The sequence below is a fragment of the Pagrus major genome, chromosome 2 (genome assembly GCF_040436345.1).
Source record: "Pagrus major chromosome 2, Pma_NU_1.0".
NCBI classification, from domain to species: domain Eukaryota; kingdom Metazoa; phylum Chordata; class Actinopteri; order Spariformes; family Sparidae; genus Pagrus; species Pagrus major.
The window spans coordinates 10,958,607-10,985,212 of record NC_133216.1 but is presented as its reverse complement, the minus strand read 5'-3'; the positions used below and the strand labels follow the sequence as shown (position 1 = coordinate 10,985,212).

General features: G+C 39.2%; 1 protein-coding gene across 1 annotated transcript in view; it reads right to left on the bottom strand.

Annotated features, from left to right (window-relative positions):
* The window catches only part of lrfn1 (leucine rich repeat and fibronectin type III domain containing 1), a 97,840-nt gene that overhangs the window by 34,388 nt on the left and 36,846 nt on the right, over positions 1 to 26,606 (bottom strand). Inside the window, exon 2 of the mRNA XM_073486621.1 lies at positions 25,744 to 25,795. The gene's annotated coding sequence lies outside the window, so the exon portion shown is untranslated. The remainder of the gene's footprint in view (positions 1 to 25,743; positions 25,796 to 26,606) is intronic.

The following is a 26,606-nucleotide window of genomic DNA, read 5'->3' as shown; positions in this document are numbered from 1 at the left end:
CTTTACAGAAAAACAAAGTCTGAATTATCTTTCTGCTGGCTTAAAGAGAGGGGGGATTTATCCTTCTTAGATATCATCTCGACAAAAGCAGCAAAAGAAACCACTGTGAAAACCTCCAGGCATCTCATTACGTCAGATCCTGCTGACCATCTGCGGAGACAAAAACAAGCCTCACAGCTTCAATCAATTATAGATTTGAGTTCTCGCATTCATATTGGATATGGTCGCCTTTCTTTGTGCTCCATTCCCTAGATATCGACAGACGTGACGGCGGAGTCTAAGCTTACCGGCTGGTAAGCCAGTACCCAAAGCATTTAATAGACCAGAGCAGTATGGGAAATTAATTCCACCATAGCCATGTGAGAATGTTTTGTGTATTTATTACACACTTTAATTATTTTGAAATTGCCTGACTAGAGTGACGGTTTTGGTTGGAATTAAATTTTTCAGCAAGTACCTCCTTTCCCTAACTGCAGCGATCACGGTGCCCGAGATGAAGACAAGCAATAAAGCAGCCGCAGCTGTAAAGCGCTTATTAAAGGACGTTCTCAATGTCATCATGACTCAGCAGTGGACTGACAGAGCCACTCGTTCAGGATAAGAGCCGTGCTGTACTGAGGTGTAGAGTAGCCTGATAGCTGTCACAACTGGGAGGTCAAACTCATCCTCAGCAGATCCAGGAAACTGAATGCCAGCAGACCATTCCTCTTTTCCCCTGGCTTTACAGTAATTTACTCCTCATGTCAGCACTTTGATTAATGACTGGATTCACACACCGGATCATATGCGCTCCATGGCAAGGTATCAATCATAGCAGTGGTATTCATGGATTTTCAGCTGCTGTGTTGCCACAGTCAGAGCCCAATTACATCTACCTAATAGGGGTGCATGAACAGCAGTGCCCCGAAACGGTGAACATATTGAAAATATGTCACTAAGTGTGGACCTGATGTGTTTGAAAACATTAAATATATCCTAGTCTATTCGGTAGGTGCAAACTTCTAGGAGTCAGCTCGGGACAAACCCATAAAAATGAGGTGAGGTGAAAATTGAGGACGAGCAGCTGTTTGTCTGAGCTGTTCCCTCTAATCTAAAACACCTTCAGACTCTGATGAACACTCCTCTCCCACCGGCCTCGACTCGAACTGAGCTCAGATCTTCACTTGAAATGAAACAAAAAACAGATTCAGGGGAAAATCGTATGTAGGAGCAGTTTAATTACATAATTAGCTTTTTATTAGCTTCTACAAACCTTTGGCATTAGAGGTCAAAAAGAGATGAATGGTGTGTGTATGTGTGTTCCCCCAGACAATCAATACTCATGAATTCGGTGCTGCTAGAGGGCAAAGTTACCAGAAGAAGGCCTGGAAAAACATCCTTCTCAGTGAATATAAAGCTTGTTGTGTTCTGGTTGGACTCCATCGGACATGGCGTCTGGATCACATGCTGAGGTCCTCTGTAGTGCATTCGCTGAGACTGCTCGATGAGACTACATCCAATCACGTCAACACGGGTTAAGTTACAGGGCTGAACAAGAAATTGGATTTTGCTCACGTTACAATCAGATCCCTCGAATCCAGATGTGCGTGGCCCCTCTGCACTGTATTAATGTAGTTCAAGTACAAAGCAACTAGCTAACTAATGATTAACTTTCATTGTTGATTAATCAGCCAGTTTCATCGATTCATTTGCTCTATAAAATGTCAGAAAATAGAGAAAGACGATCGGCACAATCTGTCAGAGGTCTTGAAATCGCTTGTTTTGTCCAACCAACAGTCTAAAATCCAAATACATAAAAAATATGAAATAACAAAAATAACACAAATAAAATTGGACCACTTGTCCACTTGTGAGCTCGTCTGTGCACACGCTGCTCTGTGAAAAGTCTTAGAGATCATTTTGGCTCCGGTGAAATTAAAATTCTTTTTGGGTAAAGCTTGGACATGTTTTTGAGATAAGATCAGCCAAAATCTTGTAAAAACTCGTAGTAGGTCATAGCTTGCTAAACATCAAACATCCTGCTATGTTATTAATCCAAAGCAACTGGCAAGTGATGAATCATTTAATCAAAGATTGCACTGAGCTGATGAAAATAAGGAAGTTAATTTCTTCTCTTCTCTTTAGAGAATGTTGGATTTTTTTTTTACTACAACATAAATCAGGAGTGTAAAGTGCATAAGAAAGGCTTTCTGTCTCCTCTAGGAAACACATTCTTTAGTATGACTTAATACTTAAACTTGTGAGGTCCACTTTCTCGTGTTTTCTATAACTTCGTCACTTATAGGACTTGTTTCGTTGTTTCCTACACGTACACACAGAATTTACTTGAGCATGCCATGGAGGTATTTACGCGACCCATTTTAGCATTTTTTATACTTTTATTTTCAGAGAAGAGAACGGTCACGATCGATTGACTTGTGGACAATTTGCCCTTGCTCTACTTTTCCCATCTACTGACATTCACACATGCTCTGCAGAGAAACACACAGAGAGGGATGTTCTCTGGTATTACATTCCTCCTGTAAACACACTGAAAGTGATGCGTCCTCTCTTAGTTAATGTAGGTCTACTTCATAAAAGCTTGTAAGTGCACATGGTTGTTGCGATGTCATTCAGTACCATGTTGGTTACGATAGTTTCGATTGCTCTGTGTACAGATCTTGGTGAGCACCGCTGCATAAAGCCTTTCCGTGGCTCATGGAGCTGCACAAAATCTGATACGTTGCCTCAAGTGATGTCACTTGAGTCGGCATCGCTTGGGGCACAAGACTACAAGTTTGAAAACGAAAATAAATCTCGGGGAGGGCAATTTGAAAGATGTGAGCTTCAGCCTGCTCCTCTTCTCTGCTGTAGGCTCGCAGCTCAAGGCTAAATTAGCTGCTAGGAGTGTAACACACCTGAATCACAGCCTGAACCGTCGGCAGTCAAGTTGCAATGTGGGTAATGTGAGCGCCGGGTTTTGACAGGGACAAGGAAGAATGTGTGGAATAAAAATGACAATTGTCTTATTAAAAAAATTTCTTTCAGTGCAGTAAACTGTGTGATACAGTAGAAAACTCCTGCAAAAAGCTAGTAAGTGCACCTTTTGTTTTACTCTTCAGTACAGACCCATTCAACTGGCAGCCCATGGGCTGAAAGTGGCCCTTAAATAACCTCATCCCGGCGCTTTGATCATTTTATCAGTAGGCTAATTAGCCAGTTTCATTAGCTATGCCTGTTGCTCAGCACAAAAATACTCTTATTTCATTAAGAAGTTTCATCCCAGGCTGTTTAAGCAAATGGAATATATGACCAATCAAACGGACAACCTACTTCTCAGATTAAAAAGGGTTTATTGTTTTAACACATTTAAACTGTGTGAAGTGGCGATGTACAAGTCCCTTGGCACTTCACTTCACTTTCCATTTCAGATCTGGCCTTTCTACAGAAGTAGTTGAAAAGGCCTACTATAGTATGTTATAACAGGGGAGAGTTTCCCATCCTCACCCCTGCTGTGTTGAAGATGAATCAGCGTCTCTGTGGTTTTTATTAAAGAAAAAAATCAAGCTATATTTCCCCTTGCTCACTAGGATTAGATTTCACATTTCCCTAATTCCCAAAGGAAGGTTTTGCAATGTGGTTCCACCAATTACTTGCGTAATCCCTCCACAGGCAGGTTTGTAAATCTTAACACGCTGTGCGCAGGTTCTGGCACCGTCAACAGACAGCATGGTGCACTTTATGGAAATTGTATGCGGTTTGACGTGTTCACATCACATCAAAAAGGAAAAAATATTATGAGGGCTTAGGTAGCTTCACAGTAGCAGCTACCAGCGGACAAAAGAACATGAGATTAATGCAAACTCCCACTGCTCCAGCAGCCCTTATAAACCTTAAAACAATAATTCATCCAAAGATTGTTTCTGTTATTTTGCTCTGGACTTGCTTGGCTGAATATTCATATCCAACATCATTAACTCAGCAAATGTTGCAAACAGCGAGAATACAAAACAGCTCGTGATGAAGAATGATACAAATTTAGACCGCCCCGTGGTTGTTTAAAAACAGGGCGAGGTGGCATCGCCGTCGGCACGTCTCATGCCATTAGCATGCTCCGTCACTTCAGTAATAGTGACACTGTGATCATTTCGCGCAGCTATAATAAGAAAAGACAGGTCTGATATACTAAATGAAGGTTTTACAACTACCTCTCCTGCCCCATTGAGCTTTAACCTGAGAATGCAAATCAGCTTCATGAAAACCAAGTGATTTCATGGTTCACTGGCTGCTACATAAGCATATGGTCTCCAGTCTCCATTAAAATGCATCGCAGAGGAGGGAGTATACATATGAATCTTACCTTAATCCGTAACTGTTCATTTTGTAATCACTCTGTCATGTTTAGTGCACTTGCAGCATCACAGCGTACTCTTTGGGATTATTTAAACACGCAACTTTTATGCCATCAGTATTTTACAGTATGTGTTAAAGACGGGGTCTTCTGTTCACAAATTCAAGCATGAAGATTACAAGGGCTTAGTACGGCGAGTATTAGCATATCCTGTGATATACAACCCTCTAAGCAGGGTTATGAGGAAGTAAAGTAGCTGCTTTTAGATGGTGAAATTTTGCACGATTAATTGAATACTGGAAAAAGAAAAACCTGCAATAAGGTATTTGCACCTTTGCTGTATAACCCTTCCACAGAGATCAATGTTTCTGAGGGTGTCAACTGATATGAAGGCTGAGGAGAGATTTTATTATTTTTACCGTCCCCTCCTCACCAATAAAGCGGGAGGGCAAAATGATTTTACAGAGCCCGAGCACTAGCGTAATTTGCTAAATGAATGTGACAACTTGTCTGTAAACAAGAGCTGGGACTAACTATGAATCACACTGGCTAGCCAGATATTTTTTTTCTTATTTACCATCTGCAAATAATGTCAGAGTTGTGCCTGAGCGCTGCCAGAGCTGTCACTTTGACAGGTTGTGGAGGTGGTGGTGCGGCAACAAAACAGGTTAAAAAACAAGTGCTCTTCATTTTCCTTCCCCCCTCGTGAAAAACATCACAATTCTCTCCAGGTTGGTAAAATACTCAGGCTTCTGTAATTTGTGTTTCGTCCTTGAATTTATTGGCAACTGTAACAGGATTTGTCCGTCAAGAGAAGAGTGAGGATGAAGAGACCGAGCAGGGGAGGAGAGGTTTGATAAGATCCTTTCCAATATGTCAGAGGAGGAAAACAAGGAGGTTATCTGATTTCCTCAGCTGACACTTGTGCTGTAAAAATCGTTTATTCCTTTTGTCTTATTGGCTCTCCTATAACACAAATTAAATGAACTAAGCAGCACTATAAGAATACAGTGATGGCTCAATCACAGTAGGTGCAGAGTTTGACTTGTGCTTCAACTCATTTCACCTGTACTTTGTCATCCGGTGACATTCACAGTAGTCACTTACAAGTTTAACAGCAACAGATTATTTCATGTATCACACTGACTACATTTATCATTAGTTATTAGTTCTTCCTCTGTCTTGTTTCTTGCCTGTGTTTTGACAGGGCATTAGCACAGCAAAAGAAAGAGCGAGGCACTGATGAATCTTTATGCTAAACGTGGAGCATTCAGTCAGAACTAACTCATCTGCATTCATAGGGAAGCTTGAAAGTTGGGCCATACCTCCATGTGAGTTATTAGATATGAATTGTGTTTTAGACTAAAATATCTCCATCTATTATCAGATGGATTGCCATTAAAAAAAAAGATAACCAGGGTTGCAATAACTTGACATTAACATCAGACTTAGCTATACTTTGTATTTAGTGCTAATTAGCAAACGTCAGACAAGAACACTGAACATGAACATCATCATCAGCATGTTATTACTGTCATTGTGAGCATGTAAGCATCTTGACATTAACATATGTAGATCCTGTGCCATTTTTTGTGCCTGGCAGGTAGAAATGTTCTCTTTGTCTTCTTGTCCTACAAATTACATTTCTATAGTACTAATTTGCAACAGCGAATATGTTCTGAAGGAAACATACTGCAGCTTCCATAATGTTTTTTTTTTTTATCATAATGAGAAAAACAATGTGAATGCAAATATCTGGCGAGTCACTAAACACATCTACAAAACATTGCCAGACATCACATTTAGTTTGTTCTTGTAGCAACTTAAGCAGGATTTACCTTTTTTAGGTTATATTGAATAGTGAAATAAGGCTTTTAGGTTTTGTGCACCGACTGGATGGAACAATCTACAGACTGATCTGATCTTAAACTTCAGAATATTGTACGACTGAACAATTTAAAGCTATGGTCGAATCCACTGAGTCCAGGTTGTCTGCGTGCAAATGTTTAATCTGACTATTTTAAGAGGTCGACCAACATAATTTTTTCAGGGATGATACCGATTATTGGTAATCAGAGACTGAGACTGATATCCGATGACTGGAATGGATATGCATTTGCAGTAAAAATAAAAATATTTTTGTCAAAGTTGAGAATAACCAGTGATGGAATGATGTAACTAACTTCAATTTAGTCAAGTACTGTACTTAAGTACAATTTCCCGGTACTTTTCTTTAGTATTTTCATTTTTGCCACTTAATACTTCACTATAAATTAATCTAATAATTTTAGTTACAAGTTAATTTGCAGATTCAGATTTTTCAGTGTTAACAGGCTTTTACCTGTGACGTGTAACCAATCAGATAGTGTTGTGGGCAGGACATTGAGTGAGACCACAGAGTGGTAACTCTGGACAGTGAAAGGCGGCTGTATCAGAGCCAAAGTATTGCATTTTTAAATCAATTTATTTAATCGCCAATCAGACACAAAACAAACACACATAATAGGAATAATGCTAAATATCGTCCAGGCTGATAATCAGTCTACCCCTAATCCTTTTAGTGTGTTTTTTCTTTAATTTACTGTTGTAACTCTGTGCTGCTGTCATTCTTTCTCAGGACTCCCTTGTAACCTGGTTGATTGTAACCTCCCTTATACCTGGTTAAATAAAGGGTAAATTAAAAATAAATGTTTTTGAAGCACTCCCTGGCCAACTATCTGGGTATATCACAATAAAGAAAACACTGCACTAGGTCCCAAGATTATTTAATCCCTGAAAACCACTATACTAAATCAAGACTGGGGAAATTTTATGCACCCCAGATGTGGAACAATGTACAGAAACCTGCGAGGCTGGATACAATGATCACTTTTACTCGGTGTAAGACCCTTCTAGCTATCTAGGATCAAGTGTTTTTGTTGACTGTTTGTGGTGTGGTTTGTTTATATTGTGTATGCATTATTTGTATTACATGTATTATATATATGTTTTGCTAATGTATTTTTAATGTGTCGCTGCGTTTATTGTATTTTTGTCCTGTATACAGGTCACTCATGAAAAAAAGACTAACTGCTGTCACTGGGCCACCTTTTATAATAACAGTTGAATGGAAAAAAAAATTAAACTAAAGTTTCAAGCTTTCTCTAACCTTAATTAAGTGTGTGTGTTGGCCAAACCTAACCACAAACCCCAGGCTCAAGTGATTGTACACTCCACTAATCATCTCTGACCACCTCCCAACAATTTACAAAAATTATTAGTCCCCTCCTCACTGGAAAAAAACGTTACCTGTGAGCATAACCCAGGCAGAATCCAATCAGAAACTTCATTGTGAAAGTAAATTAGTAGTATATACTTAAATGGAGTTTCTAGGCGACAGGGTTTCTTTGTCAGTCAGTTAGTGTCCATGCCTGGACCTCAATTTCTGATTTGGACATCAGCTCACAGGAGGCAAGAAAGACCTTCATTACTTTAATGTGTTAACTGTTAAATGTGTTCACATTCAAGTCGGAGTGGTTTCGTTTTTCATCGAAATTTGAATTAAAGTAAATAAACCCCTCAATTTGCCCCTGCGTCTCCTGTGCCTGACTTTCTTGGTTCCTCACCAATACATGAGCTTATTTCTCGGTCATTCAATAAATGACACGTAACTTAAGATTAAAAACATTCTTGGAGGTTTCCTTAAAGTCTCACTGAACCTCTTGGAAGTGCAAAAAACCTTCCGAGCTCCTCTAAACAAATACCAAGAACCACCGGCCTTGAAAAACATCAACTATTAATCACATTTGAAGCTGTGTGCTTAAAAGTGAAATACCAACAACACCTCACTGTCCTGCATGTTCTTGAACTGCACAATCAAAGGGAGCTTTCACACCAAAACAGAGTTTAACTGCGGGCCAGCTTTCATGTACTTCACGGCAATATTAAATTCTGTTTCTCGCATAAACAGTATTTTTCCTCAGTAAAATGACAGTTTAGTCTGAAGTGTTTTATTCATTCAACCTCTTGGGCAAATAGGAAACTGAGCACTTCCCGTCCTTCACAACAGAAGACAACCTTATTATCTCTAGCTTCATATTACTATAAACTCATTGTTCATCATCGTCATTCATCTGTTCATTCAGGATGTGGATTTTCATCTTTGGACTAATCCAAGGTTTAACTGAATGAAGTAAATGATTACTGTGAATGGATGTCTCAACATTAAAATACAATAATTTACGAGAAGTGTGCATATTCAGAAGACTGAATTTCACAGTTCCCCTTAACATAATGCATATTCTCCAAGATCATTGATGTCTCTGTTTCTGATTCTATGCACATGGGCACATTTATCTCAGTATGTATTATTGATATACTTGGGAGTTAATGTTACAACAAGGTCTTCCGGATCCATCCGGCTCAGATGGATGGGTGTTTTTTCAGGACTTGCAGTGAGTCCTCCTGGAGCATTTGACAGCTGTAAACATATGTATACTGCTGGCTAGGCTAAGCCAACCATCTATAATGGATAAAGAGTCATGTAGGGTGGAACAAGTTACCTCTGGTGAGATACTGGGACTTTATAAAATGTTAAAATAGGCCTCTCCAAATATGCTCAGCATTTCCATGAATAATATCCAGAGCTTAGAGTGTGAAAATGTCAATCGCTCTCCGCCAGGCCTTCAGAGATTTTGGCGTGCAATGAGAAAATATGTCTTTCTTAAATGTATGTCACTTCGGAGATCTTCTGCACCTTGGTGGAGGCAGTCACTATTTAATAACCTGGACTGAATCTTCTTCAAAACTTTGAGATATGCTATTGATTAAAATGCAGCAGTTTTTATATATCTTATACAAACTGCATATTTCTCCAAGGATTTGGAAAAAGCAGTTCCCCCATCCCGCTACCTTCTATGAATAATTATGCGGCGGAAAGTTAATACCGGGTTATAAGACGTTTCACGGCACATAGACGGTTTTTCTTGAGCTCCCCTTGTTGCTGTTTGTGCTTATGATTGCTCTGTTTGAACCCTTTTTTGATCTCAGTGAGGCAGTTGACACCACAGACCGGGTCATCCTGCTTGAAAGCCTCGAAAAAGGGTTTATGTCACAGTTACTGCCCTTCAAACGGTTTCAGACCATGACATGCTGATCATTTCATGCAGCTGGTGGTGTAGTGCCACGTCTCGACTGTATTTCATGTTTGGTGTTTGCTGTGGATTGATTTTAGCTCCTTCTTTGATTAGATACGCGTTATCAGCACAAGAGCTTTGTTTTTCTCTGACTGTAATTTAATTATTTAGAGGAAATGTTCCATCAGTAGATAATGAAAGCTAATACCAAATGTTCAATAACCTTTGGAACAGTAGGATTAATTTATTATACAACTGCTGTGCAAATAAATGACAGTAAATTGCCTCCAGCCTCTGACTATGTCTTTTATTTTTCAGGCCATACTGATTCCCGTTTTATCCAAATCGACACCATCTCTGCATGATATTATTAGGTGATCCAACTCCAACTCCAACTCGTCATATCATGTGCAAACTCAATATCTATTTCCCCAGCGAACACCCACTAGTCCCAGCCTTTAAAAAAAACATTGATAACATGTTATAAAACGTTTGCAATAAAAATCTGTTCATATTCAGCCTGAATGAAATTATTAGGACTGAATCCTCCGTCAAATTAAACCAACACATTCACCTTAATGATCGGCTTGCAGATGTAAAGTACTACCTCCAAACTTCCTGCGAGTTAATGATAATGAAGGTAGGATTGCTGAATTCCACCCACTCGGCTCTATTAATCTGATTCAAAAGAGAAAAAAAAATATCTGCAGCTGCAGTCTGTGCATCCGATTCTAGTGGGTTTTTTTCCACTCAGATCTTTTTCAGAGATCAAAATGTAAGATCTGTTCCTCCAGTGAAAGTACTGATAAAACATGGTCTCTCCCAACCTTGAGAAAGTTATCCGTGCTTTTAGTTAATCTGATTTTCATCACCACAACTCTTAACACCAGTAGGATGACTGAAGTCAGGCCAACTAAGAGCCAAGATCACATTGCTCTTAATTTTTGTGATTTTCTAGTCGAGCGTCCCAATTTTTGCTACTGATACTAATTTGTGGCTTTTCCCTCCAAGGCTCTGTGGCTATGAAACTTTCAGAAAGCAGAAGTTGCCATAATCTCTTAAAATACCTTTTAAAATACATTTTTTAGACCAACATACTGTATTTAATTAGCTTTCACTTCATCCTGACCTTCTTACTTGACCTTATCTTCAATAATTCACTTAAATACCACTTTCTGACTACTTAATTGACTTGCATTGATTGTCTTAAAGATTTTTTCATATTAATGGTGCTGCATTAGTGCTCGGCTGTGGCAGAAGTTAGAGTGGGTCTTCGATTAAGTGCAGGGTTGGCAGTTAAATCCATGGGACACAATCCAATCCATGTGTCGAAGTGTCCTTGAGCAAGAAATCCAAACCATATGTGGATTCTCTGCAGCCATCTGTGTGTAAATGTTTTTTTTCTTGATCGATTAACCTGTACTGTCCATTGTTTGTACCAATAATCAATTATTTCCTTATAAAATGTTAAAAAACAGTGAAAAATACACATTAAGATCTCATAGAGGCTCAACTGACATCTTCAAATTGGCTTATTTTGTCCAACAATCTAAAAATATAAACATCTGTTTGTGTCTTACTCATACATTGCCTAAATTCTATCTTAAAGCCTTAGTTACATTAAAGGTCTTTGCAGGTTTAAAGAAAAATTATGTTAAATCAAGTGAATGAGATGATACATCTCACTCATCGAGAAGCCAAAGAGCTTCAGTGGCACAGTTGAGAGCTGTTATTGTTCCTCCGGCCATTGCAGTTGGCAGGTTATAACATATTCAGGAGGAAAACAGATTGTGGGAGCTGTGTGATTCGGTGATAAACTGCACAAACTACAACAATTTAATAATGCAAATTTTCCATGAATCGCTTGACCACATCCTGGAATATTCTGGTGTGAAGATATAATAGAAAACAAAATATTTTCTCTCATTAGTCTCCTCACGTCTTGTATTTTATTTAGTATATGTTTTAGTCAGTGATGTAGAACATGAAATTATCTGAATTGGGGTGTTTTCATTGTGAATTGTTTGAAAGCATTAAGACAGCTTTCTGCATCTAGCTTAAATGACACGCACATGTCATAGGCTATGTAACATATTGACATTTGTGCAAAACATGTCATATCATGTTCACATTACATGTTTATTACCTGACTTTCATATCGGGTATTTGTGTGAAACCACTGGATATTTTTACGAGGGACCACGGCATTTCAACATTTGTAAGCGTGACACAAGTGGATATCTTTAGTAAGATCTTGGGACAATTTCCAGTCGTATTAGCGGCGACCAAAACAGGTATTTTAAGTCAAAACATTTTTTTTTTTCTAAGTGCTTTTTGTGCCTAAACCTAGAACATCAGCACAAAAAATGTTACCTAAAGACACATTAAGTTTGCTTATAAGCTAATACTGTCTGGCTATAGATACATATTTGCAGAAAACAATAATTAAAACATCACTAATTAACTCAATGTTTAAGAAACCTTGCATCTCTCAAAGCTACTGCATAATGCCAAACTAGCAGAGGAGTCAACACATAGACTCGAAGTGTTGCAGGCTAGTGTGCGGCTGTGAGACCAACCCCAGTGATCAGCCCCGTCCGCTGGGAAAAAGTCAGGAAGTAATGCCTCAGAGTGTTGATGAGTAAAATATGTTGATGGTGCACTGAACCATCTTGTGCGTGTCACATGCTGTAATGGTAGTCACTTGATTAATTGAAGTTAACATGCCTGGTTCTTGAAGCTTAAACACTCAAGTTTTGCTGCGTATAACTGATGAAAGGTCAGCTCACTCCAATTTATTTGCCAAAAGGAGAGGACACAGGGGAACGCACAGGCTGGGAATTTAATCAAGAGTGCCACCCTGACGCCGAAACCTGGTTCTGCTCTGCAAGCGGCCTGCGTCACGATGTAATGCACAGCTGAATGTGGGAAACGGTGCATGGCTAATGATCAATGACTGTGACAAAGAAACTCTGATCGTCTTGTGGCAAGTTTTGTTGACAAATGTTGAGAGAGATGATATTGATTAATATTTAGACTTCAGGTCAGTGAGTATACAGTGCTGTTACTGTGCTAACTAGGAGACAATATCTACTGATTATCCTGCTCAGTTTCTATGAAAAGAGCGGGCCGTTTCTCATTTTGGACTGAGGAGAAGTTTCAGATAGAATCAAAGTGAGAAAGTGATGATGAGAGGAGTTATTGATCCATTCATTTGGGCAGCGTCTCTGTTAAAAGTGAGTGGACTTGACCTCAATTTGTGTCTGTAAGTCCCTTGATGACTGCATGCACTCAGAGAACGATTAAATAGACAGCAGACTTTAAAAACTTTTCCCCAGCCTGCAGTCTGCCGCTGAATGGTACACACACTTAGAGACTGTAACCATCGACTGTAGAAGGACTAAACGACTTATACTGCGACACATTAGGTTTATAGGAGGAGAGGGATTTAAATTTTCTTTCACTATAGATATAATTCTTGAGTCTCTTACTGAGTTGCCAAAATGGAGCAATTTTGATAAAAATGCCTGAAATTAAAAGCCAATTTTGTATTTTAAAAAGACATTTGTCAAAGTTCATATGTATGCGCTGCGTCTAACATTTTTTAAGCACTGTAAGTCTTAAAAGTTTAATTTATGTATTTACTTTGAAGTTGTGATCCCTAAAATGTCACTCCTGGTTGATTTGGGGCACATGTGGTTACCATGGGAACAGCCAGTGTGGTTTAACACTAGCAAAAACACCCTGTTTAGTTTGTCAGCCAAACAAACTCACCATGTTTTAATAAAGATGTCAGTCAATAACTGGACTATTTCATCACATCATGAGCAACTGTGATCTGATTTCGTGCTGCACAGCAGGAGATCCCAGTGGGGTTGTATACCTTCATGCTATGTTATTCACTGCAATGTCTGAAACAGAGCAGCTGAAAATACATTTTTGTTTTGACACCACCCCAGGTTTCACCAGAAGAGCGTTTTTTAATCTGAGGCATGTTCTGTTTGCTTAAGCAACATTTAGCAGTAACCTAATACAGCTCTGACACCGTGTAATGATATGAACAGTAAACACTGAGACCTGGATCCATGAATTAAATTGCACAGGATTCAGCATGCCCTCAAATTAAACTGCACAGGCTGTTTATACACACCCTTGGTGGTACAACAAACACTTTTTGATCTGATGCCCCTATTGCCAGGATGACATCTTTTATCCGTGCGCTCCAGAACTGTTATAATGACACCATACAATGTGACAAGACTAAGCTTAAGGTTTGGTCCGGTTTAGGAACAAAAAATGACTTTGTTGGGTTCAGGGAAAGATCGTTGTTTGTGTTAAAGTAAGAACATTGTGAAAGTTGGGGAAACAATGTGGTTTGCCTCGCCATGCTTACAGTAATCAAAACTTGGTTAAGGTGATGGTTCATTGATGGCCATGCTTTAAAAAATACAATCGAAGACTGTTGTTCTGAAACAAGAAGCAAAAGCCAGCCTCCTGAGTTAAGGTCAGGTGTTTTATTGACCCATCCATCCACCTCAGACTTCCACAATACACCTATATTCTTGCTCTAGTGCTTCCTTGTTGCCTCCTATCATGAATAATAGTCACTCCTGGATTTTAATTGTACATGAGAACTAATTATTCATTTTCATTTTCATTTTGACTCTTGTAACCTCTGATGTAGTACACAGTACAGTACCATTTCATATCCTATTGTTTATAACAGGTACTGTGTAAGTTCAGCATGACTGTTAAGATAACTTGTTTCATGTGAGCATAGAGGAAGCCTGATGTAGGTCATACTCATCTGAATCAGTTGAATCAGCAAACCAAAAACTGCATTCTAGGCTCATTCCTCTTGGGATGAGACCATATGTCTGGTTCTGGGAATCAGAACAAATCTTACGAAAGTGAAGACGCTGTAAAACTGGCTCCTTCCTCACCTATACAACCCTGTTGTATGTTTTGTAAGAGTTAAATCTTAAACAGACCTAAAGCTTACATCTGCAGGGAGTGTCACAATCTGCAGAGACAGCCTGATATCCTGCCAGAATTTATTGTCGTATGCCTTTTTCCAGTGTCATGGCCACACGTTTGCAAAAATTGACTGAGCCCTCAAATGGTGCAGACAGCTAGTCGCGGAGATGTAAGCGTTAAAACTCAGAGAAATGCTTCACAGAGAAGGCATTCAACCATCTTCCCTTTTTCCTGGCAGTCGCCACAGCAAACCTCACATCAGCATGAATGAAGGAACAGCAGTGGAGAAAAATGACATGCTGCGCTGTCTGGAGAGAGATGTCCTTCATGGGCCACAATACAGCAAATGGTGTTATTATCTATGACCACTGCGTTCTGTTATTCCTCTCTCATCTCCTTCTGTGTTGTGATGAAGGCCGGGCCATATTTCACCTTGTTATTTACATATAGCTCAAATAATCCTCTGTTTTCCTTCTCCTTCACATTCATTTTGATATTCTACGCTATTCACGATTACGGGCTTTGCGGCGCAGGGTAATGAATAAATTAAGCATTAGAGGGAAGGCAAAGTCCTACTCCGAGGTCACATGTATTTTGCTGCCATTTTAAAACGGCCGGATCACTGAGGAGTACAGCAGGAGAATACGTCCAGTCAGATGCAAGTGAGCGGCTGTAAATGGGCGTCCATCGGGGAGCACCTGAATAATTTATAGCTCTCCTTGTTGTGCTGCACAATCAGGGGAGGTTTATTTCAAACAAAGGGAACATGATGTCTGTTATGAATGTCTGTAACGCTTTGTCTCTCCCAGTCATGTTTGTTCACCACATTTTTCATCCGCATTAGATTCATTTTATTTGATCTATCAAACCGCTGACATGCAGGTGTAATTGTCGCAGCTGTTTGTGTATCCCGAGGCGTTTACAAAATAAAAATAAAATGAAATAAATGCTCGTGGGTGTCTGATCAGAGAGCTGCATTTCGGCATGCTCTTAATCTGGCAACTCTCATCTTCCTGCAGCCTGGGACGTCCCGCTAGGTCTGTCTCCAGAGATGCCAGGTCTCACTGACACAGCTCTCCAGAGAAACTCGCAGCGTGAACCGTTAAACATGGCGCTTTTATAAGGCATCACACTGAGAGGCTGTTTGCCTTTTCTTACCGACCGGCACATTTATTATCTCTCCTGCAGCGGCACCAACAAATACATACGTTACGATTTTAAGTATATCTGTATAGAAAAGCAAACACTTCGTAAGGATTTACATAACATATTATATTTCTCTGTGGGTCCAATGTGGGTCCAATGTGAAGGATCCAATGTGAATGTCTGCAAGCTCACATGACAATGTGAGTTGTTCTTGTTGGAAACAGACAAAGTAGCAAATAATGGCATTGATACAAACAACAACAAGCACCCTTCAAGTGCCTTTTCATTATTGTCACTGTCATGTCAGTCACAAAAGACTACTTTCACAATACTTTGTGATGTTTTCTCTCGTCTTTTGTTGTAACAGTGTGATTGTTGTATGTGTCTGTTCTGTCGTGGTTGTGCCAAGTTTTAGTTGTATCCGCCCATGTGCTTTGATGTTGTTCAGTCTGTTTTTATGTATATCTTGTTTGTTCCTGTTAATGTACAACATCAGCCTGCCCGGGGACTGCAGATCATAATTGGGCTGTTGCAAAAGTCTGACACATTTACATCATATTGATGTTAATTAATGAGTGTTGTCTAGTGGTGAACTTAATGTAGTTGATCCATGATCCATACAGATCGCCTCCCACACATGTAAACCGTGGATTAATTGCAAATTTAATCATCAACGTGTGAAATAGTTTTACTGCCGCTGTTACTTTATAATGTAGCAAATAATGACCTGAATCTCGATGCAGAGATGTAGTAAAAGCATCGAGAAGACGGCTGCACATTGCGTTTAACTCTGAAGAACAATGAGCAACTAGCCATTAAGTGAAATCCCGCTGACTGTGATTTCCAGTGCTGTAATTGGTAAACTGGGCATCATAGAAGTAGATCATGATATGGTGATGTTTATTTTTAACTTTGACAATATCTGCTGCCTTCCCTTGGACACACACAGGTCCACTCTAGCCTCTCCTTGCCTTTGTCAAGCACAGTAGCCTTCACTGTAAACAGGCTATTACTCATGATGTGTAACCAATCAGATAGAGCTGTGGGTGGGATGCTGAATAAGACCACAGAGTGGTGACCATGGATATATTGAATGTGAGTATAAATAACCACAAAACAAATAAATACACAAGGTAAGATAAGGTCTGAAAATGTTATGGTATGTAGGTGGTAAATACAAAGGATCATATTTCACACAATTCCTTTGACATAACCCCCAAATTACCACAATAATTGCCTCCAAATTTATTGAAAATTAACCCAAGATGACTCAATAAGCAGTCAGTCATAAACTAGCTGGAAATCAACTCACTGCTTTAGTTTAGTGGCCTGCTGAGAAGAAGTTGTGCAGAAACCAGTTGGAAGTTTCCTGGAAATGTATCAAAGAAATTACAGGCTATTAATAAATTATACAATAGCAGAATTTTATTATGAATAATGTTGGGGTAATTTTCAACTAATTCTGAGGAAATTATTGTGGTAATTTGGGATAATTTCAAAGACATTTTCTAAATGTGTTGCTTGGCAATTACCAACTAATTACCATGAGATTTCTGGACCCGTGAAATTAGGTGTTACCACAACAAAAACAAAACAACATTATTCATAAATAAGTTCAATAATAATATGCAGTGTGGACTACAGACGGACAGGCTACATCACAGCATTTTAAAATTAATTTAATGCTAACCATATTTTATCTTTTTGCTGTTTCAAAAAATTACCTGATCCATGATTCATGACACCGGTGCTATCTGAACTGTGAGTTTTGTGATCAGTTGCACCTTAGTGTTGTCCTTGATCAATTAATGAGTAAAGTATATCAAAATAAGCAAGCAATGCCTCCTTCTTCCTCCTACAATACCCAGAATTCACTGCAGACACTGCAAAATGGGACCCCTCCCATGTCATGATCCACCCAGTTACAGTTCATTCCCCCAGATCTGTGGGTTCAATTCTGTATTTTAGCTTCCTAACTATATTGTTCAAGAATGTGACACATGTACAAAAACATCATTTTCAACAACAGCTTAAAAATCATGACTTGTGCAAAATGGGAAAGGTCATTAGAAATAATGACCTTTATTGAGTGTCTTATTAGTGTACTTTTCGAGGCAGCTGCAATCGTTCTTAGCGCGGCTCCAGGAAGACGAAATTTAACAATTTAAGCAGCACTACTAATTCCTTATAAAATAAGCAATGTGATAATATACTGTTTGAAGCGGATATAAGCTGAATAACCATTTACTGCTGGAAATGTAACCAAATATAAATATATGAACAGAAAATGAGCTGGGGGCGAGAGCTAGACTGATGAACTGGCTGATAATAGCTTACTGCAGATATATCATATTGGTGTAGATGTCAACTGATAGAAAACAAGAAATCACAGCACAGAAATATCAGACTTCTTAATCACTCAGTATGTATCTTGGCCCCAATCAAATAGGAAACAAAAGGGGTCCATATCAAGATTGTTTACCAATTGTATGTGTTTATGTTGAAGCAACATTATCTAACTTATTTACCTTAAAATAACAGCTTCAGCTACTTCTGACAAATTGTTACATTCACATAACATATATGTTATATATATTTATATGTGTTTACATTCAGAAATTGAATTGCCATTAGAGATGGAGATGATATGTGCCAAGTACTACACTGTTACTGCCATGTAGATAATATTGAGTAATACTGCAGTATGTAATAGCTGACAGCAGTTAACAGTATAAGTAAATGCTACATAAATGCTACAAACATTATACAGAATATTGCACATGAGACGGCACTGACACTGCACAGAAAAACTGAAAGAAAACTGATGAACCATGTCCATACATGAGCTGTTCAATCCCAGTAGTGATGTCAGTCCCATAAGTAATGTATATATGGATACACAGCAGATATTTTTGTGAAATGAACCGATACAGACAGTAGTTTCTCGTTAAGAAATTTGACATCCTTGACATTCCTGTTTTCAAACACCATCTGCAGTTAGGAAACCCTACATGTTCTTTTCTTTGTCTTTTTATAACCAATTTCAGGTTTATAATAAAATAAACCCTGCATGTTTCTCACCTGAGTGCTGTTGTCAGTCAGGTTTCTAATTTTGGAGACACCTCACTCAGAGGTGGGCCAACTAAAATGGAGCAAACACAGCTGAAGCTGAAGCAGAATCAGTGGGAATTTTTATGTCAGTTCTTCACGTCACATTTTTAACAAGGAGGCTGAGAGAGGCTGGTGATCCTCTGATAATACTGACACACAAGACTGTTACAGAAAGCCTGTCTTTGGAGTGTTAATGTATTTCCCTATACATACTATATATAATATAACGCACATATGGAAATATACTATATATTATTATATGATAATAAATGTGCATATTTTTTGGATCTTCTATGGACTTTTTTTTAGTTAATTTAAAAGTAAGATGAGAGATTTACACTTCACTGTGGTTTTCAGCAAAGATCCAAGAGGATTACATCCCATTTACAGCTTGTCTTTGGGATCAGACAGCAATTTGCAGCTGTGTGTGATGGCAGGTCTTGCTGCACTGAACATGTGGGCAGTGAATGAGAGGAAAGTTTGCTCACCTCTCCATCATAATCTGCTGTTCATCAAAGAGATCTATTTTCTGCCCCCTTTGTACCTTTTCACTGGACTGCAAACTCTGACGAAGTGCCCTAGTCTTTGCTCTTTAATGATGATATACGAGCTTTATCCTGAGGATGTTGTCAGATCAGGGGATGTGCCGGGGGTGTAAACCTGGGTGATGACACGTGGAGAGTAAATAAAAAACAGGGCAGTTTTGCAGTAATTCAAAAAGATTACTTATCTTTTGATGGAGGGCTGCTCCCAAAACGTCGGGAAACAATTGAAAGAAGCTCAAAGTGCTTAATTGAACTTAACATCGACTATTAACCCTCATTTTCTAATGTGTTTATCCATAATTGGTGGTGTCATGACTTAAGCCATTACCAGCAGACGAGATCAAAGCAGTTCGATAAGTTTTTCAGCTGTAGAGAACAAGTAATGTGTCCTCATAAGTTCAGATTTTCAGCCAGTCGTTCACAATAAAAAATGCAATGCTGCTGAGCAAATTTTCCACAAGCTGATTTTCGGTGCATTTACAGACCTCTCTGTCTCTGCTGTAATGAAGATTAATTCGCAAATCCACACGTACGCTCGCCTTAAAAAAAGACTCCATTGTGTGTGAAATTTAGCTGTTGTTCAACTCGTATTGCTTTGACACAGTGCGTTTTTGCAACAGCCATTTCTCAAACTGACACAGACTAAAGAAGGGTTGCGGCCTCCTCCTGTTTAATTATAGCGCCCTGAGAAAAGCAGCAGATGCCAACAAAAGACATCAAAACAGCCATTTGCATGAAGAGAGTCTAATTTTCAAAATGACTCAAAAATCTATACTTTGGGTGTGCTGATATTTTCGGCGCTCTCATGGTGGAAAACGGTTAATCCGAGAGCTCTGCAATTTCAGAAGATATTAGACTCATGTAAATTGGTTTTGCCTTTTTTTTCCCCTGCTGTATGATAACACGAGAAAAACATCATTTACTGAAGAACATGCGACTCGGCTGCGGAAGACTGTGGGGACTGACATCGCTCACAGTTTAATAAAGAGTAATAAATGTTAAAGTGAACGTCGTAGATCCAAAAATGTATCTTCTGCATTACTGCTTATGATCAATCATTTATGAAATACCTTGCTGAGGGGCTGGTTCATTACACTATTTACTGCAATCTATATGGAAAACACTGGGTACTTTTATAACCAGAGGCAATGCTTATGAAACCTTTGTCCAACTCAAGGGAAGGAGAACTGTTAGACAAGCACTTTAACAGCATCCCTAAGTATGAGCACTAATTAAATTACATGATATTTAATTATTTACCAGCTTATTTATTTTGCCATTTGCCCAAACACAATTTTACATATTGTTCACTGTGTTCATAGTGTGGCTGCCAGTGAGCAGTTAGCGACCGCATTGTTATGACTACTGCATTGACACCCGTGACAAAAAGAGAAATGAGAAATGCTTTACAGAAGAAATCTGATTGAAATGCTCATCAACGCAATTATCTGTGCATCTCTGAGGACTCACTTTTGCTTCCATTATTCTCTAAATAGTGAGAGGAAAAACTACACATTGTCTTTTAAATGTTCTAAATGTTTTAAATAGTGTCTGAATAGTGTTCGCACACCATCAGCATCCTCCACAGGTCTCCTTTGTTAAGCTTCACATGCAGTGAAAAAAAAAACTGGGTGTTTTTTTGAGGAGACCTGCGTACATTTCCAGCTCTTTTTCACGGGAAGTCGGACTATCTACATCCGTGATCGTGATTGTAATTCTAACCCTAACCGAGTGGTTTTTGCGCCTGGACCTGAGCAGAACATAAGCACAGTGTTGTGACAAGAAAGAAACAGAAAATTCAACCTAAACTAACGTGAGGTTGCACCATAAAGAAACGTTCAGTTTTAATTTATCTGTGGTTTTGCAGGGACATAATTAGCAAACATTTAGCCTGCCGATTGATGTGGCGAGACGAAATTACGTAATAGACGTGACGAAATGGAAACAGATGGAGAGGGAGACTTGAATGGGGCTGGAAGGTGTGTTAGTCTCTCGTGTCTGCAGAGACCCTGCAGCCCTCTGCCTGGATTTTCTTATCTTCTCAATTTGCTGTGTTCAGGACGCTTTGCCAACCCGAAATGTCAGTATTTGATGTCTTGGGAATGAGACTCAACAATCAACTATCTTTCTGGTGCCTTTACGAGTGGACAAATTCTATCTTTAAGTTAAACAGTCCTTGAATTTGATGATATGAAGTGAGGTTCAGTTAGCTTTGCAAAGAAATGTCCTTCAGAGAGATACTTTTTTCACTTTGAGTACATTTCAGAGCCTATATTTTCTTACTTTCCATTGAGTAAAAAGGTTGAATCAGTACTGTTTTCACGATAGTCTAAGTATCTGAATTTCTGCTTGAGTAAAGAACGTGTACTCTTGCCATCTCTCAGTATTCAAAGATGTGTGCTGTATCTTTGTGGTGGCAAAGTGTCACATTGTTTGCAAATGGTTGTTCTCATTAAAACCGACTCCACAAAGCAGACACATTTGCACTAACAAGGCCGTATGAAGACAATAACAAATGCATGAACCAGACTATAGAGGGTCTGTATTAGCTCTGTGTTGACCTCCGTTCTGTGCAGTCTCTCTCTATATATAACAGCTTTTGGAGGAAAAACTAATGAAAGTATTGTCACCTTGACCTCACATGTGTCAAAGGTGTCAAACTCATTTCCTGCACTCGGTTCCCCACCAAAAGAGATCACAATCACCCCCTCAAAGAATATGAAGATAATTATTAATCTCATGACCACATCATCGAGTTGTGCTCAATTTAACATCACACACTCAAATCTTCTGTGCTGAAAACTTAATCAAATATATAAAAATACCTAAGTTAATCTGTTTCAAAGGATATAAGATCAATCCAACCTATCCTGACTATTAATATTCTGAGATTTACATCCCCTTTCATGGATCTCTAAGTGGGAAAAAATAGCTAATGCATTGTTTGCCTTTAAAAGGTTTGTTTTGCTTAACCTACGGATTATTAACTTTATTTTTCCACCAAATTGCCAAATGAGCTGATATAACTGCTTTTTCCTTCCCCGTGCAAAGCTGTAGCAAGACTCTCCCCTTGTGCAGAGAAGCGTCCTGCAGGACTGCCAGTTCAAAGCAAGAAAAATCAATGTCCTCTCACAGAACCACATTATGTACGCCCCAGCCACCTGAAAGCGATCACGTTCGATATCTCCAACGTTTAGCTGCCGTGCCTGGCATGTGTTCATGTCTCTCATACATACTTTGATATGGTGTCTGTATGCAGTGCTTGTTTCTAATCCTGCACAAGCACACATACATGCAATGTTACATCAGAAATGTATTTTTACTACAAAGCAGTGTGCATTTATTATAGCTAGATTAAGAAAATGTTTGTGCTTAAAGGGTAATTCAGTTTTTTTAAACCTTGGCCATGTATTTACATGTTTGGTGTCGATGAGTCGCCAAAAGTTTTTGAATTGATCCAGTGGATCAGCTGGCAGACACGACATGGCTGCAATCACTGCAACATAATCCTGTGGGGCAAGTCGGACTGTCTTAGTTACGTCCACCAGAAGTGCTTGTTTTTGCTAATGACACGCTCAGATTGTTAAACGAGGTCTCTGTTACTAAAAGGTCTTTGACCGTAGGAATTTTTTTCTCAATGTGTCAGAGTAAGATCCTTCTTGTACGTCTCTCTCAAAGAGAGGTCTCGCTCTGAAATCTCACGAGGCAAGCTGTTACAGTTGTTGCCTCATCTCGATTGTCGAAATCAAACATGACGTATGAAATAAATTCGTGCTGGCAGTTCCAGGTAAACTGTAAATTCTCAACTATGACTGACATAGTCATAGTCATCCTTGTCGTCCTGCAACAACTTAAAGCATTGATACCCACCCCGAAACGACGGATTGAGTTGGGTTTGGTGATAGATAGAAAACACATTTTTAATATATATATGTATATCTTGAGTGTAGAATGTTTTTCACAGTCATCTACACTGTAACTGTCAGTAATCAGGGTAAAACAGACTGATGAACAACTGTGTGTCACGTTAACAATCACAGTACTTCAGCTTTCATTTACTGTCTTTAGTTCTGGTTCAGACATAAACACGTAACACTTGTCTTGTATTTGGATAAAGTTATTGCTGTGTTTAGGTGTCTTCATTATATTTACTGCTCTTTTATTTTCTCTTTCGTGTTATGAATTACCCATAAGCAGTTTTTTTGTCCCCTCCCTATTTTTCATCTCTGGATGAGATCCTAATTCAAGGGAGGCTATCGAAGTTAATTTTTATCTTTCTATTATTGTGATTATAGTTGAATGTCTATTAGTGTATTGTTCATGATTCATTATTGAGTACCTTGCCCAAATGTAGTTTATCGCCTCCTCCCTATTTCTGCAGCCTGCACTAGGTTAGGTCCTGATTAGATGAGGTTATTGAAGAGGCTGTGAGTCTTTGTGTTGTTTGGCTCTGATGAAGATGCCCATGGTGTTGAAACGATAGTCATTCAATTAAAGTCTTTCGTCCTGATCCATGTGCTCCAGTGTACTTTGGACTGTGTTCCTGAAGTCTCTCGATACTTGTCGAGTTCTGGTCGGGCTCGATTAGTGAGAATCGAGTGAGATTTGTGCTTCTGGTCACAAAAAAAGGATCTGATCGTTTAACAAAAAGGTCTATCACTGTTGGAGTTATTTCTCTAATGTTGTCAGTATAGAGAATAATAACCTCAGCCTGTTGTTGGCAAACACAAACACTTACAGGGGACGTAACTTTGACAGTCGGACTTGCCCCAAAGGATTACGCTGTCACCAATGCAGCCGTGTCATGGCTGCCAACTGAGGCGATCTACTGGACCGATTCCAAAACCTTTGGCAAGCATGAATCATTTACACACTGAAACATATATAAAGGGCCCAGGTTTAAAAATACCAGAATCCCCCTTTAAAGTGCTTTACAGAAAAGGATGGTTTAAGTAACATCCATCAAGGAACTGTAAAGCCTTACAAGCAGAGAAGATCTTGAAACTTTAATGATTGTAATAAATTACTCTTGACGCATGAGACCACAGATAAGATAGCTCTACTATCGGCAGCTGCAGCCCTACCTGGTAATTACTGTAAAACACAAGGAAACTAATTTAGCCAGGTTATATCAAGTTACGTAACTCCTTTGAGCTCCCGTAATAACTTTTGTTTTAGAGCCTGCGAAAGGCGACACACAATTACCTCTGTAGTGGCTTTCATGACATTGATGAAGCTGTTAGTAAAGGGCTGGAAAAGCCACAACAAGTTAAATCCTTCCGTTCCATCACAGACTTCAACTGCGCTGAATGGAGCGGGAAAGACATTTTTTTGCAGGTTGTCAAAAATGAAGCAAATGGCAACACAATAGGGGAAATATCCCCAAAGTAAGATCACAGTACAAAGCTTGGAAGCCATTTATGAAAACATGTCATTAGGAATATCCAGCTATTCTGTTCTCCGAGAGGTGATAATGTGCTCTCATAAGACTTTCAACAAAAGGAGGACACATGTGGCACTGGTTCACGCTGAGTTTATATCATGTGAGAGTACAGCAGTTGAAGAGCTTCTTTTATCTGTCTGCAAACACAGACTCAACTCGGTTTGTCCTAGAATGTGAAGCACACGACAGCAGCAGCATCAGCAGCACATTATAGGCATTCACCTACTCGGGATCCTGTCTAAGGCTTGATATGTCCTTGACGCCAGCTTCATACATAATTGCTTCACCACTGGATTAATGGAGAAAGGAGCTTCCTTTCCATGAATCATTATTTACAGTGCAAAGCAAATTCCCTTGAATATCTGTGACCAACCACAAATTCCTATGGGGAATATCAGAGCTATGCCCGTTCATGAGATTATCAAACCATCTATTGTATGTATTCTCAATCTGTGTTCAGAGCAGCCCAGGGTGTTTTCTGCTGTTCATCAGAGGGGCTGTTTTCCCTATTGAGATAAGAAATTAAATCTGCAGGAGCAGAGGATGCTGGGTTTGCTGCAGGGTGGCGGAGCAGTAGCTCTGATAATGGAGCCGACTCCCATTGCGCAGGCTATGAGGCAAACAGCCGTGGCGCCAGCCCAGCCCTGCCTATGAGAGAGGATAGCTAACAGTGTCACTCTGCAGAATCTCGCTCTGCCTCTCTCTCTCTCTGGGAGAACATGTGGTTAAATCGGCATGTGACAAAGAGGGGAGGAAAGGATCGAGGTGCTGTGAATTTGCATTGCTCTGTAACTCCATATATGATGGAGAAAAGGGAAAGAAGATGGTAAAACTGGAGGGTTTGCCTTTGTGTTGTGTTTAATGTAGTGAGAAAATGCAGGCGTGCTGAGTCAAACATACTGACCCTGTGGGGTAAAAGCTGAGCACTTGATCGAGTCAGAGAAAGGAAGAGCATATTATTATCAAAACTTTTCCTTTCTATCCCTTTCTGCTCATGCACACAGGTCTGGACGGGTTGTGTGTGGTGGTATATTATGTAAATGTGAAGAGGGTTTTAATTTCAATTTGGGGACTCACCAGAATATTGTGTCGTTTTGGATCCTCCTCACAGGCGTCACTTCAAAGGAGTCTGCGGAGAGAAATAAACGGTCACACCTTAATGCGCAAGCACAAATAACATTGGGGGCCATACGGCTCCAGTTGTAATAGTGTCAGAATCATAAAAAAGGTTCAAGTTATAGTTCAATCTTTGATTTCATCCCAGACCCAATATAAATGATTTGATATTTCTGTAGCGGTGGAACAATCATTTTAAGCCCGGAGCCTCTCTGCTGGATAAAATTTAAAACAGGAGGAATATATTTTTACCTGCCTCCTTATTTGAAGATGATTTCCTGCTTCAGAGGCAGAGCTTATATCTGCCAGTACAATAGTAAACTTTGTATTGTACACACTTTTACATGTGTTTTATTTTTTCATTACAGATCCGATAAATACTGACTGCTAAATATGGAACATGTACTTTGCAATTTACGGTCAGCAAACGGTCAGTATTGCAAATTTGAACTGAATTTCTACAAAATCTGCAAAAGAAAAACCAAATGCTTGTTTTTATCCACTAAAGTTATGCAGTTAGTAGGAGTTGGTTCATGGAGACAAGTAGAAGTTGGCGCCAATTCTCTGATTATGCCGTTGCAGAAGAAGTGGGCTCAACAAGATGACACAATTGAATGAACATCAGTCAAACTAGGCTCAAACAGTAAAAAATAATGTAGAAAATAAAATGGACACACAGCCTTTTTGTTTGTTTCCTGAACATTTAAAGACCGTTACAGACTTGTCACCGCTGCAATTTTCTGTCGGAGTGAAGGGTTCAGTGGATGTTTAAGTCACGTGCTTCATGTATGTTTTGGTGTTTGCAAACAGGCTTTTTATGCAAA